The sequence below is a fragment of the Thunnus thynnus genome, chromosome 4 (genome assembly GCF_963924715.1).
Source record: "Thunnus thynnus chromosome 4, fThuThy2.1, whole genome shotgun sequence".
NCBI lineage: Eukaryota > Metazoa > Chordata > Actinopteri > Scombriformes > Scombridae > Thunnus > Thunnus thynnus.
The window spans coordinates 13210707-13221441 of NC_089520.1; the positions used below are offsets into that span (position 1 = coordinate 13210707).

General features: G+C 37.8%; 1 long non-coding RNA gene across 1 annotated transcript; it reads right to left on the minus strand.

The window, feature by feature from the left end:
* Positions 1-6303: 6303 nt before the first annotated feature.
* On the minus strand, positions 6304-8410 carry LOC137182253 (uncharacterized). The gene is made up of 2 exons (XR_010928291.1): positions 8198-8410; positions 6304-7933 (listed from the first exon to the last, which is right to left on the minus strand). It is a non-coding gene; the product is annotated as an uncharacterized lncRNA (long non-coding RNA).
* Between the last annotated feature and the right edge of the window lie 2325 nt (positions 8411-10735).

The following is a 10735-nucleotide window of genomic DNA, read 5'->3' on the forward strand; positions in this document are numbered from 1 at the left end:
AAGTAACGTCATTTTTACCATTTAATATTTATGTCATCACTCTGTGCACTCTTCACTTCTTTGGTCCTATTTGTAGCCTGTTTACAGTTCACAGAAACGGTTTCACCTGTGTTGTTATTCTGTGTAAGTACACTGAGAGCCACTAAACCGGAGTCAAATTCCTTGTATGTGCAAACATACTTGGACAATAAAGATCATTCTGATTTACAATTTTGATTAAATGTTAATTAACTGTTAGATCTGTCCAACACATCTAGTCTGATCTAACTGATGTCCTCTAGTGAAGCTGGAAGTTGTGGAGCTGTTTGCTGTGTTTGGATTTTGGCGGGCCAGTTGTTGAACAGTGACAGACGGGAGCGCCGTAATTTTAAATTAAGTCATTATTTGTGTTATTTAATTGATCAGTTCAGTAACTTGGTGTTTAATTGATCTTTTCTTTTAACTCCTGATGTAACCTACTCTTATTTTGTGTCGAACATAGGTAATGGTAAATGGTAAATTATGTTACTTTATATACAGTATATACGTTATAGTAGGTGCCTATGTACAAGTGATTAAGAGTCTGACACTCAGGCAGCTTTCAGCCTGCATTAACCGAGCAGCTGCTTCTGTTCAACATGCTAGTTTAGCATTAGCATGAGTCTCAGATAGCTAAACTGCACAGCTGCCAGACAACAACTCTGTGGAGTTTCCACAACTTTATGCTTCAGAGTTCAACACGACTGCCACAGTGAGCAGATCGAGGCACGCTGCCAGTTTTTTCTTCCTTGGACAGCATGGAGGTGCGTTTGTTTTAGTGTTTGTGCGGCCCTTACGGATGGTCACCAAACACACCTGTAACTCAATTTCATTAAAAAGTAAGAGGATCCACCTGGTGGCCCAACTACATACTACAGCAAACCTACAGAACATCTGACAGTTACACTGCACGACCCTCATCTGTTGAAAAATTAAAATGTATGTACTGAAAAGCTATATAGATGGTTGATTATTTGAAAGAGTAAAAACTGAGACAAGTTTTGCAAAAAAGAAAAAGTACCAGTTTCATTTCATAGATTGGAAATGGCATTGAAATGACAAAAAAGAAACTGGCAATAGAAAAGCTGTTCAAAAGTATCATCTTCCCTTAAAATGCTATCATTCGAGTAATTAAATCTGATGGCTGCATTAGAGAACAGCAGCAATGGTTATGTGTTGAGTGGTGCTGAAATCTCATAATTTTACATATTGCGTTATTTGTTTAGTAGGCGTCAAGTAATGTAACCTGTAACATGTTATACAAATTGCAGATGGGGAATATGATTTGAATGTGGCTTGAAAATAAAATGTACATTTTTTTTTTTTTTTTGCTTTAATTCTTGAAATTACATGGTACTTGGTTGAGCTGATGAGTAATAGGGAAGGTTTTTCTTAGTGTTTTTGCTGTAGTTTCTCTGTATTTACCTTCTTATTACCAATGGTAATTGCCCATTTACTGGGTAAATACTTAATAATTAGGGGACTGTAAAAGGAACCAAACTTTGTCATAGGACTAAACCAAATACATTGTTGGAAAGGTCTCAACCTGGAGAGTAACACCATGTTGGTCTGAAGATGATACATGGCTCCTGCTTTGAAATATTGACCTCTGAACCTTGAACCTGGTGCATGTTTGAGGGCTCAACATTCATCAGGAGGGGCTACAGACATAGGACCAGCTGTTATAGAAAGCTCTTGACCTCAGCTGTCATGCAGTTATGGTCACCATTGGCCACCAACTGGAGGCACTGTCAAATATGGAAAAAAGCTATTTTCACCCATTTAACGTTTAGATTTTTAAAATCTGATAACACTAATGTGTTCCCCACCCTCTAAACCCCCTGAGGTTAACACTGCCAACTTCTGTGTATGGGGAAGATATCAGAGTATTTAAAAACTACAATTCCCATTAGGGATGCATCATAGAATTTGTTATGAAACATACAAATCAGCTGGAATACTTGTAGTTCTTCCGGTTTCCAGAGTAATTATGGTTTTAAAAAATGTATCTTTGCTAAATTTATCGATAATCAACAACAGCTGAAACCTGCATTATTCTGCATCTAGATGATCAGGGTGAAAACATCACAAGGATGTCAGTTCATCTGGGATAATTTAGCTGGTATTGTAGAAATTAGTTTTCGAATTGTGTTCGCTGTCGGTTGGAGTTATGCAACCCTTCAAAGAGTGATTAAGGATCGTTTTTTTTGTAATCATTGCCTCCACTTGTTTGTTTAATCCCCTCAGGAATGTAATAAACTGCGTTGAAATGATTCTGCTTCGTTAAGAAGTCTGTGTACATGAAAACGTTTGGAGACTAAGTCAACCACGAGGTCCAAATTGCATTGCCTCAAAAATCAGCAAATCGCAAAACTTCAAATTCTGTTTCCTGCACAGTTTATGACTTTTATTATTGTATACACATTTTCTTAACATTTCAATATACAGTGGAGTATTTTGTTCCTGATTGTAACCACCTGTCTGCCATACTGCATAATGTTATACTGAATATAGGTTACATTATGGCTTTCGTTGGCTTCTTCACCATAGCAATAGTGGCTGAGGCTCATGGGTAATGTATGAGTAATGTAGTGGTTATAGTTAAAAATGAATAACAAATGAGAAAAAACAATACAGCTTCTGTGCTCCCGAGTCCCGACTGACAGAAAAAAAAGTGGTGCAGGCACAAAAGATACCTCCAATTGAAATACATTAGTTTGAAAGTCATGCTGAGTGTCATGGAAAAAAAAAAATGGAAAATTTGTGTCCATGTACATGAATCTATAGATTAAATTACGTGACTATTTCACAAACTGCTGTGATACTGGGTTGGCATGAAATATAATCCAGTGAAATGAGAGGGGGTTGATAATGGACTAAAAAGACAGACAGTACTGTGTCTGTCTACCAGTATGTTTTTTCTAGAATTTATTAAATATTTTTTTAGGCTGCTAATAATTGTCCAAGGGTGAAACATTAACAAAAGCATTGACAAAGCGTGACTAAATGACTGATAATTATGTGAATTAGAAAGACAGTGGAAATGATTGCTGTGGGCCATTTAGGCAAGGATTTAAATCATGTAATTGGCAACCCTCAGTCGAGTTTTCAAGTGTAAAACTTGGGCCCTAAACTACTCAAATTTCCAGTCCAAAGTAATTTTAATGAACACAAACTCTTTTTACTGTGACATCTGCATGCCTTATGCCATCGCAGAGTGGAACCTCAATGTCACACTGTCAACATTAACACAGTAGTAGCATGTACACTGCTAATAATGTTCAAGTTGTGTCATGCCTTAGATATTCCCTAAATTCTTAAGATACTAATTTCTTTACCTTCCTTGCATTGCATTGCGGTCAAGTTGGAAATGTGTTTAGAGTTGAGTTTAGAATTTGATGACTTAGGACTAAACTTGCCAAAAAAGGGGAAAAAAACACTTGCATACCAACTTTGACTTTAAAATAAATGATTCACTGTGACTTCATTTGGACGTGGGCCTAAAGACTTAACTCTCCTCAAGCCTCAAGCAGAAGGGTCGTGTTTGGCAAGAGCAGCATGTTGAGAGAAAGAGCAGACACTGAGGCCAGTGTTCAAGTTATAGGCCTTGTTGCACATGTGATGTGTTTTTGAATGAATGATTGTAACTTTATGCAAGTTTTCTTTTAGGTTTACTGTATGTCTTAGAAGACTGTAGATATTAGGGTCTGAGAGAAAAGTGAAGTGTTTCAGTATAGGTTGAGAGCTTGCATTGATACCTTTTGTACAAAGACATTTTACTTCATGGGAATAAGATACATAGTGCTTATGTTAGACTACTTTTTATGAAGACCAACTGAAATTAAATTGCATTTTCTTGTCTGCTACATGTAAATCACCTATTCTCAGTAAAATAACAAAAGAGAGAAATGTATATTTTCTATTTTTCTATTTTTTTAATTAGACACAGGCACCAAAACACCCCTCCAGCCAGGTGAGGCGAAAAGATCTTTCTTCGTTTTAATAATGAAAACATAACGATGAACAATACGTTAAAAAACACATTGACATTATTTTTGACTACAAACAGACCAATGACACAACAAAAAGACAATGAGTAAATGTGATTTCAGTTGGATTTTAAGTTGTGCTGGCCTTCATGTTTTGAAAACAGCCCAACTACACAGCCACAAAGATTTTTAAAATTATTTATTAAAATTGTAATAATATTATGAGAAATGCTTTAGTCCTGGCTTTCCTTGGAAATGTCCAAGTATTCTTGGTATGCCAAGAGGGTCAAGGCTTGCTTGGGTGGCTCCAGTTCCACCCATCACCCACACCTCTGCAAGTTTCATAATATGTCACAAAATCATAAAGTGAATCATAGCAGATCTGGCTGAACAGCCTGTAAAGAACGAGGGTGCAAAAATATTTCATGTTAGAGTGCTGTTCTAACATGTAACCATATTTGTCTGTCAAAAATAATCAAAGTCTCAGGTTGGGAGCCCAGCAAGACCATAACGCTAAAATTAAATGATCCCCTTTGCAAAACCTCAAACAAGGTGGTACAAATCACAGATGACATCTTCTCACAGAGGAATTGTCCAATGGAATAAAATGACACTGGGTGCAGAGAAATCCCTGCAGTTTTTTGTTTTTTTTTTAATGTAGAGGAGATATAAGTGTTGACATAGAGAGAGGTGAGACCTAAGTAGTCTGGTACAGCTGAAAAAAAACATGTTGAAAAATGTGTGCACCCCTGAGAAACAGTAAAAAGTGAAAATAGTGAAAAGGAGGAGGAGGAGTAGGAAGAGTCAAAGTTAAAAATATTTTAAAAGAACCCTCCTGTCGGGCCCTTTAAACTCACCTTTGCCATTCTAAGTTTGTTTACCTCAATGTCTGTGCATGTCAAACTATTTCAGAGCTGCAGGACTAGACAGTTGTGAAGCGAAGCAGTAAAAGAGGGCCTTATTGATCATTCCTGTCTATGCTAGGGGACTACTGAGCTGAAAACATCCAATGTGTAGTGGATGAGTGCATCTTGACTGAGCAGCATAGGTCACATAGCAATAACAGTCCAATTTCTTGTGTAAGAAACCTCTATGCTTCCTCATGCTATTGTTTTCATATGTTTCTAAAACCATATTGTGTTTGGATGATGTGTGTATATCATGGGCTCATATGAACACCCTTATCCTTACTCTCAGCATTGTTACTTAATACAATTGTTACTGTTTGTGATTCCTATTACTGTTGTAAAGTCACAATAGCCATATAGCTGTTGGGATTCTGTTGATGGAAAGACTCTATCGCCAATGCCATGGCTCTGGGGTGTGTTTTAGTCACAGCATGTCCGGGTTATGATTGCATTGTCAACTAGCTACAATTATAGTGAAGATGCAGCAAGGCAGCAGCTTGCTTAAATGTGTTTTGTTACTGTGTTTACCTCAGTTAATGCTGAGCCTAATATGTTAACCCTTAAACAGGCAACGTGCATCAGGAGATACACATTCTTTAACATCCTGTTGGGGGCATATTTGAAGGTATATAATATGTTTTAGTCAGCACTTACAGTTGAGAAAGGCTAGTTTATACATTAATTTATATAGGCACAGAACTAACAAACAAATGGTTACTGAACAAAAAAACCCTGAGATAAAAACAAGTACTTTCTATTATCATTTATTCATTGGTTTTTAAATAAATAATGGAGACTGTCCTCCCAAAAAAGCGACAAAATAGGTCATAATGTCAGGGGGGGGGGGGGCGTTAACCCCCTTCAATTTTCCAGCACTTGGGAAAACAACAGATGTGACTTTTTAGCATTCATTAACTTTAACTGTTACACTGGAGTCTGTACTATACATTTACTGCCAGACTGGCTGGTTTGTTAATGTCCCATTTAAAATATTTCCTTCTGAGGTGCTCAAAATGCTGAGCACCTTGCTTGCAGAGAGAGCAATCTCTGATGACAGACCTGGACACACAAATATCTGGCTCTTTAGCTGCTAAATGCTCCACAATGTTCACCAGCTATTTGCTAACTGTGTCTGTTTGCCATTTGGTGCAGGTCGTGTACAGTTGGTTTTTAGAGCTTTTCTGTTAAAAGTGACTTTCAGACAACACAATTAGAGTGTAAACAGTAAAGTTGCCAGACAGCTAAACAATGAGCTGAAACTCACTTTGTCATTTGATACATTATAAAAATATATATTATAGCTGGCTTAAGCATGGGTCAGGGTTGGTAGGAGCCAACATTAGTTCATGTGAATCGAGGTTAATGAAAATATATGACAAAAAGCCTAATTAAACAACAAAAAATGTTTATTGATACATATTTGAATTATTTTGAGAACATAAATTGACTTAACTTTGAGCTCAAATGAAAAATGTAACTCTTTTCACAAATGTGCATGTACACTATTATTCAACCCCCAGCCTCAGTACTTTGTGGAGCATCCTTGAGCCTTTATAACTTCTAAGCATTCTCGGTAAGTGCTGACTAGCTTCTTACACCTCTCTATTGGAATCTTTTCCCATTCTTCATGTGCAAAAGCCTCTGGCTCATTGATGTTTGACAGCTTCCATGCTGCAACTGCCTTCTTTAAATCCCACCAAAATTTTTCAATCAGATTTAAATCCGGGGACTGAGAAGGCCACTCCAGGACTTTCCAGGATCTATTTTTCAACCAAGCTTTGGTTGACTTGGAGGTATGCTTTAGATCATTGTCTTGCTGGAGAGCCCAGTGATCACCAAGGTTCAATTTCCCAACAGAAGGCATCACGTTACTCCATGTGTCCAAACAGTCCCATTTTAGTTTCATTAGTCCATAGAGCAATGCCCAATGAAATAATTTCCTCTCTCAGTGTTTGTGGAAGCTCCTTAGTGTTACCCATGATTGCAACTCACCTTGAACACCTACATGGGTGGGGTTTATATATCCATCACAGCTGAAGCAAATTAAGGGTCATTATAGAGTTCCCAAAGGCTTAATTGTGTTTTAACGCCACTTTAGGCCAGCAACTTTGCCAACAGCAATATTATATTGGGGTTGAATAATTGTGACATGGCTATATTAACAAAATATACTGTTACACACGAATATTACATCATACATTTTCTTTGTTTTATGTATCACTCAACTGATAAAGAAGTCATCCAAAGCAAAATCTAGCTCTTTGAAAAAACTTTAATTGGTAAATCTTTACAATCTTTGGGGGTTGAATGTTTCCGATTGCAACTTCAACAGTTTTCAATTCATACATAAATCATTAATACCCACTAAGAAGTTGTGCAGGAATGATGTAGAAAAATGAGAACTAGAGACCATGGACTCTACAGTTTAACTAGCCATTTCAGTGTTTCCACACCAAAGTCTCACATATTTGGGTAGAGGTAGTCAAAAAAACACATACAAGATAAAAAACATGCATGCAAATACTAGGTGGGTGTCACAAACCAACTGGGTGCCCAAGTATATCTCTATTGTTTGCTGCAGCAGCAGACTTTGACTTTGTTACTACCTCCATAGGTGGTTCGTATTTGTAGCAGGTTCAATGCCTGCACTTTTAATATACATGATGGATGACAATGTCCCATCTAGAGCAAGTAGGTTCCTGGTGTCATGTTTGTTGAGGCTGATTAATGAGAACAGTCGCTCCGAGTCAGCATTTGAGTGTGGTAAGCACAGCACAAGCTATGCCACCCTCCCAAGTCTTGGGAACTGGAGCTTACCTGTAACATGGCTCTTCCGTTCACTCAAGTATGCCCATATCATATCCATACAGTGGAACTCCTCTTCCTCAGTCACACTGTCGAAGGCACTTTTCCAAATCGTCAGAGATATCTGTGTCCTGCAGCATCTGGTAGTCCAGGAATTCATCTACAATCCTGTCCTGGTCTCTTGGGTCTTGAAATAGGAGCAGGTGATGGAATCTGGACAAAGACAATTGCAACAAGACAAAAAATTAGAATTAAATAAATATTATAATTATGAGATAACTAATTCTCTATCCAAATAGTATGGAAAAACCCTTTTTCAATAACAGACATCTCCCTATTTAATACCCCAAAGGGTAGTCTTTTATAACCCATCACAGCAGCTGCTGAAGTCTCTCAAAATCATGCTTTATCTTTGATTAAATTTCTCACAGTGTTTACAAGTATTGGTATAGTGAAAATGAGAGATCAGTAACTTACCTTTGAACACAGTACAGCATGTCATCCACATGGGAGTCTTGTCTCTGACTGATGTCCACAAACTGTGAATGTGACAGCAGGGGGTTATTCAGTTGTAGCTTTGCCAAGGCATACTCTGTAGACCTCAGCAGGTAGCCTTTTGCTGCCTTGAAGAATTTGGTGACATCACTGAAGGGAATCTCACCCACTTCATGCAGCCTTGTCAGAGTGGCTTTTCTTGTCAATCCAAGACAAAGTTGGTTGTCTGAACGGCAAATAATACAACACATTATGTCTCACTATCCATTTTGCAGCATTTTGCCCACACTACATACTTGTAGTTTATTTCATGTTCGATAAAATGGTTATATAACAATATAATATTTATAGTCAGTTGTATTCACTTGGAAGTTGGTTTTCTTCAACATGTAGATCAACATTCTCCAAGCTGGTTGTTCTGAAAGCTACAGGCTTTAAAAGCTTTTATATGAGATTTTGGATGTATTGCTTCATCTACAATACAAAAAATATTTACCCTCCATCCACAAAAATGAATGTAAAAATCAATTATTTGATATTACCAATACACTTATTGAAGCAGTTAAGCCATGTACTCGCCCATGGAGGAGATGTATGCATGGGTCATGCTTCTGGAACAAGTTGAACTGGCAAAATGTTGGAAGAAATGCTTGGTTGGCACCTCCATATACTTTTCATTGCAAAAGTCATAGAATTCTGATTCGAACAAAATATGTATTTAGAGAATCACTGCTTCTAAATACACTAAATGAGTTATATAGGTATAGCTTGCCTTCAAGCATGTTCTTCCTCGTTGTGCTGCATTTGAACCATTATGCCAGATCAACACAAAAATCCTTGACATCGAAGCCTGACATCTGGAGGGCAAGCAAAAACATTTGTGTTCGTGTTTTCTCCTAATGTTAAATATAGCTAATTCACTAAAATTGCAAATATAAACAGTTTCTAAATAGAGATTACAGCTGTAACTTCCAAGCCATTACCTCTGAGCAGACAAATCCACCAGCATGTGCATTATTGTGCACAATGTGGAAACCAAGAATCAATATCCATGCGTTTTGGTCCAGGTCCTTGGTCTTGATGGAATTTTGATTCACAGTAAACATTTGTTTTACTTTCTTGCTGTACTCAGTTTACCTTCTTTTCTACCTCACTGTTTTAATCTCTTATCTTCACAAAAGGCCTTCTAGGGATGGGTGTTGCAAATTAGCATCCGCTATAAACACTATGATACTTGGATCGGATAGCTGTTCTCAGTTTGTCTATGTACACTGTATCTGTCCCTGTCAAATAAAGAACAAATAAATAAATAATTTACACTTGCATCATCAACTGCAAGGGTCACACAATTGGGCCGTGGAATTTTTTTCACTTACAGCACCTCATGCATCTTGCCAAATATGGCCTCTGCTGTGCAGCAGCCGGTGCCAGGCCTAGAGTCAGGCCCATATCAAGAAATTTATATATGGCACCTTGTGAACTCCACAGTTTCACGGTGAGTGAATTCAGCTTTTGTGTCCCTATGACGACACAAATTTATCCAACACTTACAGAATATTTTTTGTTCTACAGGTGACTTGTAGCATTTATTTCTATTTAGTTATCATAAGAATATAAATAGATTCATTGATTATATAAAAGATTCATTGATTGGACACAGACTAACACTCAGCATTCAACTGATCAACATGACCAATACACACTTGCCAGTATCCATAGCTAATGAGAAGGGCTGACTACAGAACTGTACCACCAACTTGTCCATGAAGAAGAGGGCTACACAGTTGTTGACTACTATTGTCATTTTGGTTCTGGCTGAGGATTACTTCTGCGCAATTTTTGAGTCAGGGAAACACTCCCGGAAGAGCAGGCTAAGGTGGTCTAAGAAAGGGGATATTGTCCTGTACCATGGTCATGGCGGCTTTAACCTTGACTCTTCTGGACTGTGGTCAAGTAATTAAAGTACATATAATGACATTATATGTCATGGTTCTATACCAGTCTGGCTCTTTGTCCCTCCAACTGTCCACCAGATACCCTCTGACTTTTGTGTTGAACTGGACTGAGTAGCAGTTGGCCCTTGAAGTTGAAATTGAAGTTTGCTTTCACACTAGTAGTGAAATGTGACTGAGGAGTTTGACACACCTGGTTGATGTCAAAGATGCAACAATTTATATACCAGGCAGTTCATTCCACATGTCCTCTGTATTTACATTCAGGGCATTTAGCAGACATTCTTATCCAGAGAATGACAGGTGTTTGTTCAATGGCTGGACTCTCTATAACTAATCCTCAACCTGCCTATCCAGAATAAAGAAGTTACTCTTCAGCCTTGCTCTGCCTACTGTCTCCTGCGTTTGGGTCCATCTGCTCCGCTCCACCTAACATTATACTGTATATGTACACAGGTAAAAGTGTGCTGCAGTTAGGTAAGGTAGGTTAGATACACATTAGCATAACCAAATTACATGAAATGTTATTACCAGATAGGATCTACAAGCTTTGGATATATTTTACACA